Raw genomic sequence first — 13415 nt, forward strand, 5'->3', positions numbered from 1 at the left:
TTTTAGTGTCTCCACATACCGAAGCACGTGACATAGCTTTGTAGACGATAAGTACAACCGTTTCCGAGAGCAGAGCGGACAATGTGACGATCTGGCTTTAAGTCGATCGATAACAAATGACGAAAACGGACGGATTTCTCAGGTTTTTATTACATATGAACACTTTTCACATTCTCCCGTGCAACTCGGCTGCTAGTCCTCCTTTCATGCTAAATCTTAAAGTCCTAGCTCATGTCCAAGGCACCAAAGCCAGCTAAAAAGTCAATAATCGATACCTACAACTTGAATTGGATTACTTCTTACTGGCTATTACATCAACTTAGATGCTTCATCTGTTTCCTACTATGGTGATTTTAGTGTCTCCGCATACCGCAGCTCGCGACATAGCTTTGCAGACGATAAATACAAGTGTTTCAGAGAGAAGAGCGGCCAATGTGACGATCTGGCTGTAAGTCGATTCGATAACAAATGACGAAAACGGACGAATTTCTCAGGTTTTTACTACATATGAACACTTTTCACATTCTCCCGTGCTATTCGGCTGCTAGTCCTCCTTTCATGCTGAATCTTAAAGTCCTAGCTCACGTCCAAGGCACCAAAGCTAGCTAAAAAGTCAATAATCGATACCTAAAACTTGAATTGTACTACTTCTTACTGGCTATTACATCAACTTAGAAGCTTCATCTGTGTTCTACTATGCTGCTTGTAGTGTATGAGCATACCGCAGCATGCGACATAGCTTTGCAGACGATAAGTACAACCGTTTCAGAGAGAAGAGCGACCAATGTGACGATCTGGCTTTAAGTCGATTCGATAGCAAATGACGAAAACGGACGGATATCTCAGGTATTTTTTTACATATGAACACTTTTCACATTCTCCCATGCAACTCGGCTGCTAGTCCTCCTTATATGCAGAATCTTAAGGTCCTAGCTCATGTCGAAGGCACCAATGCCAGCTAAAAAGTCAATAATCGATACCTAAAACTTGAATTGTACTACTTCTTACTGGCTATTACATCAACTTAGAAGCTTCATCTGTGTTCTACTATTATGCTTTTAGTGTCTCCACATACCGAAGCACGTGACATAGCTTTGTAGACGATAAGTACAACCGTTTCAGAGAGAAGAGCGGCCAATGTGACGATCTGACTTTAAGTCGATTCGATAACAAATGACGAAAACGGACGCATTACTCAGGTTTTTACTTCATATGAACACTTTTTACATTCTCCCCTGCAACTTGGCTGCTAGTCCTCCTTTCATGCAGAATCTTAAGGTCCTAGCTCATGTCCAAGGCACCAAAGCCAGCTAAAAAGTCAATAATCGATACCTAAAACTTGAAATGTACTACTTCTTACTGGCTATTACATCAACTTAGAAGCTTCGTCTGTGTTTTACTATGCTGCTTGTAGTGTCTCAGCATACCGCAGCATGCGACATAGCTTTGCAGACGATAAGTACAAGCGTTTCAGAGAGAAGAGCGGCCAATATGACGATCTGGCTTTAAGTCGATTCGATAACAAATGACGAAAACAGACGAATTTCTCAGGTTTTTACTACATATGATCACTTTTCACATTCTCCCGTGCTCCTCGGCTGCTAGTCCTCCTTTCATGCAGAATCTTAAGGTCCTAGCTCATGTCCAAGGCACCAAAGCTAGCTAAAAAGTCAATAATCGATACCTAAAACTTGAATTGTACTACTTCTTACTGGCTGTTACATCAACTTAGAAGCTTCATCTGTGTTCTACTATGCTGCTTGTAGTGTCTCAGCATCAACTTAGAAGCTTCATCTGTGTTCTACTATGCTGCTTGTAGTGTCTCAGCATACCGCAGCATGCGACATAGCTTTGCAGACGATAAGTACAAGCGTTTCAGAGAGAAGAGCGGCAAATAAGACGATGTGGCTTTAAGTCGATTCGATAACAAATGACGAAAACGGACGGATGTCTCAGGTTTATACTGCATATGAACACTTTTCACATTCTTCCGTGCAACTCGGCTGCTAGTCCTCCTTACATGCAAAATCTTAAGGTCCTAGCTCATGTCGAAGGCACCAACGCCAGCTAAAAAGTCAATAATCGATACCTAAAACTTGAATTGTACTACTTCTTACTGGCTATTACATCAAATTAGAAGCTTCATCTGTGTTCTACTATTTTGCTTTTAGTGTCTCCACATACCGCAGCACGTGACATAGCTTTGTAGACGATAAGTACAACCGTTTCAGAGAGAAGAACGGCCAATGTGACGATCTGACTTAAAGTCGATTCGATAACAAATGACGAAAACGGACGGATGTCTCAGGTTTTTAATACATATGAACACTTTTCACATTCTCCCGTGCAACTGGGCTGCTAGTCCTCCTTTCATGCAGAATCTTAAGGTCCTAGCTCATGTCCAAGGCACCAAAGCTAGCTAAAAAGTCAATAATCGATACCTAAAACTTGTATTGTACTACTTCTTACTGGCTATTACATCAACATAGAAACTTCATCTGTGTTCTACTATGCTGCTTGTAGTGTCTCAGCATACCGCAGCATGCGACATAGCTTTGCAGACGATAAGTACAAGCGTTTCAGAGAGAAGAGCGGCCAATGTGACGATCTGGCTTTAAGTCGATTCGATAACAAATGACGAAAACGGACGGATTTCTAAGGTTTTTACTACATATGAACACTTTTCACATTCTCCCGTGCAACTCGGCTGCTAGTCCTCCTTTCATGCAGAATCTTAAGGTCATAGCTCATGTCCAAGGCACCAAAGCCAGCTAAAAAGTCAATAATCGATACCTAAAACTTGAATTGTACTACTTCTTCCTGGCTATTACATCAACCTAGAAGCTTCATCTGTGTTCCACTACGGTGTATTTAGTTTCTCCGCATACCGCGGCACGCGACATAGTTTTACAGACGATAAGTACAACCGTTTCAGAGAAAAGAGCGGCCAATGTGACGATCTGGCTTTAAGTCGATTCGATAACAAATGACGAAAACGGACGGATTTCTCAGGTTTTTACTACATATGAACACTTTTCACATTCTCCCGTGCAACTCGGCTGATAGTCCTCCTTCATGCAAAATCTTAATTTCCTAGCTCGTGTCCAAGGCACCAAAGAAGGGTAAAAGTCATTAACCGATACCTAAAACTTGAATTGTACTACTTCTTACTGGCTATTACATCAACTTAGAAGCTTCATCTGTGTTCTACTATGGTGCTTTTATTGTGTCCGCATACCGCAGCACGCGACATAGCTTTGCAGACGATAAGTACAACTTTTTCAGAGAGAAGAACGGCCAATGTGACGATCTGGCTTTAAGTCGATTCGATAACAAATGACCGAAACGGTCGGATTTCTCAGGTTTTTACTACATATGAACACTTTTCACATTCTCCCGTGCAACTCAGCTGCTAGTCCTCCTTTCATGCAGAATCATAAGGTCCTAGCTCATGTCCAAGGTACCAAAGCCAGCAAAAAAGTCAATAATCGATACCAAAAACTTGAATTCTACAACTTCTTGCTGGCTATTACATCAACTTAGAAGCTTCATCTGTGTTCTACTATGGTGCTTTTAGTGTCTCCGCATACCGCAGCACGCGACATAGCTTTGCAGACGATAAGTACAACCGTTTCAGAGAGAAGAGCAGCCAATGTGACGATCTGGCTCTATGTCGATTCGATAACAAATGACGAAAACGGACGGATTTCTCAGGTTTTTACTACATATGAACACTTTTCACATTCTCCCGTGCAACTCGGCTGCTAGTCCTCCTTTCATGCAGAATCTTAAGGTCCTAGCTCATGTCCAAGGCACCAAAGCCAGCTAAAAAGTCAATAATCGATACCTAAAACTTGAATTGGACTACTTCATACTCGCTATTACATCAACTTTGAAGCTTCATCTGTGTTCTACTATGGTGCTTTTCCTGTTTCCGCCTACGGCAACACGCGACATAGCTTTGCAGACGATAAGTACAACCGTTTCAGAGAGAAGAGCGGCCAATGTGACGATCTGGCTTTAAGTCGATTCGATAACAAATGACGAAAACAGACGGATTTCTCAGGTTTTTTCTACATATGAACACTTTTCACATTTTCCCCTGAAACTCGGCTGCTAGTCCTCCTTTCATGCACAATCTTAAGGTCCTAGCTCATGTCCAAGGCACCAAAGCCAGCAAAAAGTCAATAATCGATACCTAAAACATGAATTGTACTACTTCTTACTGGCTATTACATCAACTTAGAAGCTTCATATGTGATCTCATATGGTGCTTTTAGTGTCTCCACATACCGCAGCACGTGAAATAGCTTTGTAGACGATAAGTACAACCGTTTCAGAGAGAAGTGCGGCCAATTTGACGATCTGACTTTAAGTCGATTCGATAACAAATGACGAAAACGGAGGGATTTCTCAGGTTTTTATTACATATGAACACTTTTCACATTCTCCCGTGCAACTCGGCTGCTAGTCCTCCTTTCATGCAGAATCTTAAGGTACTAGCTCATGTCCAAGGCACCAAAGCCAACTAAAAAGTCAATAACCGATACCTAAAACTAGAATTGTACTACTTCTTACTGGCTATTACATCAACTTAGAAGCTTCATCTGTGTTCTACTATGGTGCTTTTCTGTTTCCGCCTACGGCAACAAGCGACATAGCTTTGCAGACGATAAGTACAAGCGTTTGAGAGAGAAGAGCGGCAAATAAGACGATCTGGCTTTAAGTCGATTCGATAACAAATGACGAAAACGGACCGATTTCTCAGGTTTTTACTACATATGAACACTTTTCACATTCTCCCTTGCAACTCGGCTGCTAGTCCTCCTTTCATGCAGAATCTTAAGGTCCTAGCTCATGTCCAAGGCACCAAAGCCAGCTAAAAGTCAATAATCGATACCTAAAACTTGAATTGTACTACTCTTTACTGGCTATTACATCAACTTAGAAGATTCATCTGTGTTCTACTATGGTGCTTTTAGTGTCTCCGCATACCGCAGCACGCGACATAGCTTTGCAGACGATAAGTACAACCGTTTCAGAGAGAAGAGCGGCCAATGTGACGATCTAGCTTTAAGTCGATTCGATAACAAATGACGAAAACGGACGGATGTCTCAGGTTTTTAATACATATGAACACTTTTCACATTCTCCCGTGCAACTGGGCTGCTAGTCCTCCTTTTATGCAGAATCTTAAAGTCCTAGCTCATGTCCAAGGCACCAAAGCCAGCTAAAAAGTCAATAATCGATACCTAGAACTTGAATGGTATTACTTCTTACTGGCTATTACAGCAACTTAGAAGTTTCATCTGTGTTCTACTATGGTGCTTTTAGAGCCTCCGCATACCGCAGCACGCGACATAGCTTTGCAGACGATAAGTACAACCGTTTCCGAGAGCAGAGCAGCCAATGTGACGATCTGGCTTTAAGTCGATTCGATAACAAATGACGAAAACGGACGGATTTCTAAGAGTTTTACTACATATGAACACTTTTCACATTCTCCCGTGCAACTCGGCTGCTAGTCCTCCTTTCATGCAGAATCTTAAGGTCCTAGCTCATGTCCAAGGCACCAAAGCCAGCTAAAAAGTCAATAATCGATACCTAAAACTTGAATTGTACTACTTCTTCCTGGCTATTACATCAACTTAGAAGCTTCATCTGTGTTCTACTACGGTGTATTTAGTTTCTCCGCATACCGCAGCACGCGACATAGTTTTACTGACGATAAGTACAATCGTTTCAGAGAAAAGAGCGGCCAATGTGACGATATGGCTTTAAGTCGATTCGATAACAAATGACGAAAACGGACGGATTTCTCAGGTTTTTACTACATATGAACACTTTTCACATTCTCCCGTGCAACTCGGCTGATAGTCCTCCTTCATGCAAAATCTTAATTTCCTAGCTCGTGTCCAAGGCACCAAAGAAGGGTAAAAGTCATTAACCGATACCTAAAACTGTAATTGTACTACTTCTTACTGGCTATTACATCAACATAGAAGCTTCATCTGTGTTCTACTATGGTGCTTTTATTGTGTCCGCATACCGCAGCACGCGACATAGCTTTGCAGACGATAAGTACAACTTTTTCAGAGAGAAGAACGGCCAATGTGACGATCTGGCTTTAAGTCGATTCGATAACAAATGACCGAAACGGTCGGATTTCTCAGGTTTGTACTACATATGAACACTTTTCACATTCTCCCGTGCAACTCGGCTGCTAGTCCTCCTTTCATGCAGAATCTTAAGGTCCTAGCTCATGTCCAAGGCACCAAAGCCAGCTAAAAAGTCAATAATCGATACCTAAAACTTGAATTGGACTACTTCTTACTCGCTATTACATCAACTTTGAAGCTTCATCTGTGTTCTACTATGGTGCTTTTCCTGTTTCCGCCTACGGCAACACGCGACATAGCTTTGCAGACGATAAGTACAACCGTTTCAGAGAGAAGAGCGGCCAATGTGACGATCTGGCTTTAAGTCGATTCGATAACAAATGACGAAAACAGACGGATTTCTCAGGTTTTTTCTACATATGAACACTTTTCACATTTTCCCCTGCAACTCGGCTGCTAGTCCTCCTTTCATGCACAATCTTAAGGTCCTAGCTCATGTCCAAGGCACCAAAGCCAGCTAAAAAGTCAATAATCGATACCTAAAACATGAATTGTACTACTTCTTACTGGCTATTACATCAACTTAGAAGCTTCATATGTGATCTCATATGGTGCTTTTAGTGTCTCCACATACCGCAGCACGTGAAATAGCTTTGTAGACGATAAGTACAACCGTTTCAGAGAGAAGTGCGGCCAATTTGACGATCTGACTTTAAGTCGATTCGATAACAAATGACGAAAACGGACGGATTTCTCAGGTTTTTATTACATATGAACACTTTTCACATTCTCCCGTGCAACTCGGCTGCTAGTCCTCCTTTCATGCAGAATCTTAAGGTACTAGCTCATGTCCAAGGCACCAAAGCCAACTAAAAAGTCAATAACCGATACCTAAAACTAGAATTGTACTACTTCTTACTGGCTATTACATCAACTTAGAAGCTTCATCTGTGTTCTACTATGGTGCTTTTCTGTTTCCGCCTACGGCAACAAGCGACATAGCTTTGGAGACAATAAGTACAACCGTTTCAGAGAGAAGAGCGGCCAATGTGACGATCTGGCTTTAAGTCGATTCGATAACAAATGACGAAAACGGACGGATGTCTCAGGTTTTTACTACATATGAACACTTTTCACATTCTCCCGTGCAACTCGGCTGCTAGTCCTCCTTTCATGCAGAATCATAAGGTCCTAGCTCATGTCCAAGGTACCAAAGCCAGCAAAAAAGTCAATAATCGATCCCAAAAACTTGAATTCTACAACTTCTTGCTGGCTATTACATCAACTTAGAAGCTTCATCTGTGTTCTACTATGGTGCTTTTAGTGTCTCCGCATACCGCAGCACGCGACATAGCTTTGCAGACGATAAGTACAACCGTTTCAGAGAGAAGAGCGGCAAATAAGACGATCTGGCTTTAAGTCGATTCGATAACAAATGACGAAAACGGACCGATTTCTCAGGTTTTTACTACATATGAACACTTTTCACATTCTCCCTTGCAACTCGGCTGCTAGTCCTCCTTTCATGCAGAATCTTAAGGTCCTAGCTCATGTCCAAGGCACCAAAGCCAGCTAAAAAGTCAATAATCGATACCTAAAACTTGAATTGTACTACTCCTTACTGGCTATTACATCAACTTAGAAGCTTCATCTGTGTTCTACTATGGTGCTTTTAGTGTCTCCGCATACCGCAGCACGCGACATAGCTTTGCAGACGATAAGTACAACCGTTTCAGAGAGAAGAGCGGCCAATGTGACGATCTGGCTTTAAGTCGATTCGATAACAAATGACGAAAACGGACGGATGTCTCAGGTTTTTAATACATATGAACACTTTTCACATTCTCCCGTGCAACTGGGCTGCTAGTCCTCCTTTTATGCAGAATCTTAAAGTCCTAGCTCATGTCCAAGGCACCAAAGCCAGCTAAAAAGTCAATAATCGATACCTAGAACTTGAATGGTATTACTTCTTACTGGCTATTACAGCAACTTAGAAGTTTCATCTGTGTTCTACTATGGTGCTTTTAGAGCCTCCGCATACCGCAGCACGCGACATAGCTTTGCAGACGATAAGTACAACCGTTTCCGAGAGCAGAGCAGAAAATGTGACGATCTGGCTTTAAGTCGATTCGATAACAAATGACGAAAACGGACGGATTTCTACTGTTTTTACTACATATGAACACTTTTCACATTCTCCCGTGCAACTCGGCTGCTAGTCCTCCTTTCATGCAGAATCTTAAAGTCCTAGCTCATGTCCAAGGCACCAAAGCCAGCTAAAAAGTCAATAATCGATACCTAAAACTTGAATTGTACTACTTCTTCCTGGCTATTACATCAACTTAGAAGCTTCATCTGTGTTCTACTACGGTGTATTTAGTTTCTCCACATACCGCAGCACGCGACATAGTTTTACAGACGATAAGTACAATCGTTTCAGAGAAAAGAGCGGCTAATGTGACGATATGGCTTTAAGTCGATTCGATAACAAATGACGAAAACGGACGGATTTCTCAGGTTTTTACTACATATGAACACTTTTCACATTCTCCCGTGCAACTCGGCTGATAGTCCTCCTTCATGCAAAATCTTAATTTCCTAGCTCGTGTCCAAGGCACCAAAGAAGGGTAAAAGTCATTAACCGATACCTAAAACTTGAATTGTACTACTTCCTACTGGCTATTACATCAACTTAGAAGCTTCATCTGTGTTCTACTATGGTGCTTTTATTGTGTCCGCATACCGCAGCACGCGACATAGCTTTGCAGACGATATGTACAACTTTTTCAGAGAGAAGAACGGCCAATGTGACGATCTGGCTTTAAGTCGATTCGATAACAAATGACCGAAACGGTCGGATTTCTCAGGTTTTTACTACATATGAACACTTTTCACATTCTCCCGTGCAACTCGGCTGCTAGTCCTCCTTTCATGCAGAATCATAAGGTCCTAGCTCATGTCCAAGGTACCAAAGCCAGCAAAAAAGTCAATAATCGATCCCAAAAACTTGAATTCTACAACTTCTTGCTGGCTATTACATCAACTTAGAAGCTTCATCTGTGTTCTACTATGGTGCTTTTAGTGTCTCCGCATACCGCAGCACGCGACATAGCTTTGCAGACGATAAGTACAACCGTTTCAGAGATAAGAGCGGCCAATGTGACGATCTGGCTCTATGTCGATTCGATAACAAATGACGAAAACGGACGGATTTCTCAGGTTTTTACTACATATGAACACTTTTCACATTCTCCCGTGCAACTCGGCTGCTAGTCCTCCTTTCATGCAGAATCTTAAGGTCCTAGCTCATGTCCAAGGCACCAAAGCCAGCTAAAAAGTCAATAATCGATACCTAAAACTTGAATTGGACTACTTCTTACTCGCTATTACATCAACTTAGAAGCTTCATCTGTGTTCTACTATGGTGCTTTTCCTGTTTCCGCCTACGGCAACACGCGACATAGCTTTGCAGACGATAAGTACAACCGTTTCAGAGAGAAGAGTTGCCAATGTGACGATCTGGCTTTAAGTCGATTCGATAACAAATGACGAAAACAGACGGATTTCTCAGGTTTTTTCTACATATGAACACTTTTCACATTTTCCCCTGCAACTCGGCTGCTAGTCCTCCTTTCATGCAGAATCTTAATGTCCTAGCTCATGTCCAAGGCACCAAAGCCAGCTAAAAAGTCAATAATCGATACCTAAAACTTGAATTGGATTACTTCTTACTTCCTATTACATCAACTTAGATGCTTCATCTGTGTTCTACTATGGTGCTTTTAGTGTCTCCACATACCGCAGCACGCGACATAGCTTTGCAGACGATAAGTACAACCGTTTCAGAGAGAAGAGCGGCCAATGTGACGATCTGGCTTTAAGTCGATTCGATAACAAACGACGAAAACGGACGGATTTCTAAGGTTTTTACTACATATGAACACTTTTCACATTCTCCCGTGCAACTCGGCTGCTAGTCCTCCTTTCATGCAGAATCTTAAGGTACTAGCTCATGTCCAAGGCACCAAAGCCAACTAAAAAGTCAATAATCGATACCTAAAACTAGAATTGTACTACTTCTTACTGGCTATTACATCAACTTAGAAGCTTCATCTGTGTTCTACTATGGTGCTTTTCTGTTTCCGCCTACGGCAACAAGCGACATAGCTTTGCAGACGATAAGTACAAGCGTTTCAGAGAGAAGAGCGGCAAATAAGACGATCTGGCTTTAAGTCGATTCGATAACAAATGACGAAAACGGACCGATTTCTCAGGTTTTTACTACATATGAACACTTTTCACATTCTCCCTTGCAACTCGGCTGCCAGTCCTCCTTTCATGCAGATCCTTAAGGTCCTAGCTCATGTCCAAGGCACCAAAGCCAGCTAAAAAGTCAATAATCGATACCTAAAACTTGAATTGTACTACTTCTTACTGGCTATTACATCAACTTAGAAGCTTCATCTGTGTTCTACTATGGTGATTTTAGTGTTCCCGCATACCGCAGCACGCGACATAGCTTTGCAGACGATAAGTACAACCGTTTCAGAGAGAAGAGCGGCCAATGTGACGATCTGGCTTTAAGTCGATTCGATAACAAATGACGAAAATGGACGGATTTCTCAGGTTTTTACTACATATGAACACTTTTCACATACTCCCGTGCAACGCGGCCGCTAGTCCTCGTTTCATGCAGAATCATAAGGTCCTAGCTCATGTCCAAGGCACCAAAGCCAGCTAAAAAGTCAATAATCGATACCTAAATCTTGAATTGGACTACTTCTTACTGGCTATTACATCAACTTAGAAGCATCATTTGTGTTCTACTATGGTTCTTTTAGTGTCTCCGCATATCGCAGCACGCGACATAGCTTTGTAGACGATAAGTACAACCGTTTCAGAGAGAAGAGCGGCCAATGTGACGATCTGGCTTTAAGTCGATTCGATAACAAATGACGAAAACGGACCGATTTCTCAGGTTTTTACTACATATGAACACTTTTCACATTCTCCCTTGCAACTAGGCTGCTAGTCCTCCTTTCATGCACAATCTTAAGTTCCTAGCTCATGTCCAAGACACCAAAGCCAGCTAAAAAGTCAATAATCAATACCTAAAACTTGAATTGTACTACTTCTTCCTGGCTATTACGTCAACGTAGAAGCTACATCTGTGTTCTACTACGGTGCTTTTAGTTTCTCCGCATACCGCAGCACGCGACATAGCTTTGCAGACGATAAGTACAACCGTTTCAGAGAGAAGAGCGGCCATTGTGACGATCTGGCTTTAAGTCGATACGATAACAAATGACGAAAACGGACGGATTTCTCAGGTTTTTACTACATATGAACACTTTTCACATTCTCCCGTGCAACTCGGCTGCTAGTCCTCCCTCATGCAAAATCGTAAGTTCCTAGCTCGTGTCCAAGGCACCAAAGAAGGGTAAAAAGTCAATAACCGATACCTATAACTTTAATTCTACTACTTCTTACTAGCTATTACATCAACTTAGAAGCTTCATCTGTGTTCTACTATGGTGCTTTTAGTGTCTCCGCATATCGCAGCTCGCGACATAGCTTTGTAGTTGATAAGTACAACCGTTTCAGAGAGAAAAGCGGCCAATGTGACGATCTTGCTTTAAGTAGATTCGATAACAAATGACGAAAACGGACGGATTTCTCATTTTTTTACTACATATGAACACTTTTCACATTCTCCCGTGCAACTCGGCTGCTAGTCCTCCTTTCATGCAGAATCATAAGGTCCTAGCTCATGTCCAGGGCACCAAAGCTAGCTAAATGTCAATAATCGATACCTAAAACTTGAATTGTACTACTTCTTGCTGGCTATTACATCAACTTAGAAGCTTCATCTGTGTTCTACTACGGTGTATTTAGTTTCTCCGCATACCGCAGCACGCGACATAGTTTTACAGACGATAAGTACAATCGTTTCAGAGAAAAGAGCGGCCAATGTGACGATATGGCTTTAAGTCGATTCGATAACAAATGACGAAAACGGACGGATTTCTCAGGTTTTTACTACATATGAACACTTTTCACATTCTCCCGTGCAACTCGGCTGATAGTCCTCCTTCATGCAAAATCTTAATTTCCTAGCTCGTGTCCAAGGCACCAAAGAAGGGTAAAAGTCATTAACCGATACCTAAAACTTGAATTGTACTACTTCTTACTGGCTATTACATCAACTTAGAAGCTTCATCTGTGTTCTACTATGGTGCTTTTATTGTGTCCGCATACCGCAGCACGCGACATAGCTTTGCAGACGATAAGTACAACTTTTTCAGAGAGAAGAACGGCCAATGTGACGATCTGGCTTTAAGTCGATTCGATAACAAATGACCGAAACGGTCGGATTTCTCAGGTTTTTACTACATATGAATACTTTTCACATTCTCCCGTGCAACTCGGCTGCTAGTCCTCCTTTCATGCAGAATCATAAGGTCCTAACTCATGTCCAAGGTACCAAAGCCAGCTACAAAGTCAATAATCGATCCCAAAAACTTGAATTCTACAACTTCTTGCTGGCTATTACATCAACTTAGAAGCTTCATCTGTGTTCTACTATGGTGCTTTTAGTGTCTCCGCATACCGCAGCACGCGACATAGCTTTGCAGACGATAAGTACAACCGTTTCAGAGATAAGAGCGGCCAATGTGACGATCTGGCTCTATGTCGATTCGATAACAAATGACGAAAACGGACGGATTTCTCAGGTTTTTACTACATATGAACACTTTTCACATTCTCCCGTGCAACTCGGCTGCTAGTCCTCCTTTCATGCAGAATCTTAAGGTCCTAGCTCATGTCCAAGGCACCAAAGCCAGCTAAAAAGTCAATAATCGATACCTAAAACTTGAATTGGACTACTTCTTACTGGCTATTACATCAACTTAGAAGCTTCACCTGTGTTCTACTATGGTGCTTTTCTGTTTCCGCCTACGGCAACAAGCGACATAGCTTTGCAGACGATAAGTACAAGCGTTTCAGAGAGAAGGGCGGCAAATAAGACGATCTGGCTTTAAGTCGATTCGATAACAAATGACGAAAACGGACGGATTTCTCAGGTTTTTACTACATATGAACACTTTTCACATTCTCCCGTGCAACTCGGCTGCTAGTCCTCCCTCATGCAAAATCGTAAGTTCCTAGCTCGTGTCCAAGGCACCAAAGAAGGGTAAAAAGTCAATAACCGATACCTATAACTTTAATTGTACTACTTCTTACTAGCTATTACATCAACTTAGAAGCTTCATCTGTGTTCTACTATGGTGCTTT

Source organism: Schistocerca gregaria, unplaced genomic scaffold, assembly GCF_023897955.1.
Source record: "Schistocerca gregaria isolate iqSchGreg1 unplaced genomic scaffold, iqSchGreg1.2 ptg000043l, whole genome shotgun sequence".
Classification (NCBI taxonomy): Eukaryota; Metazoa; Arthropoda; class Insecta; order Orthoptera; family Acrididae; genus Schistocerca; species Schistocerca gregaria.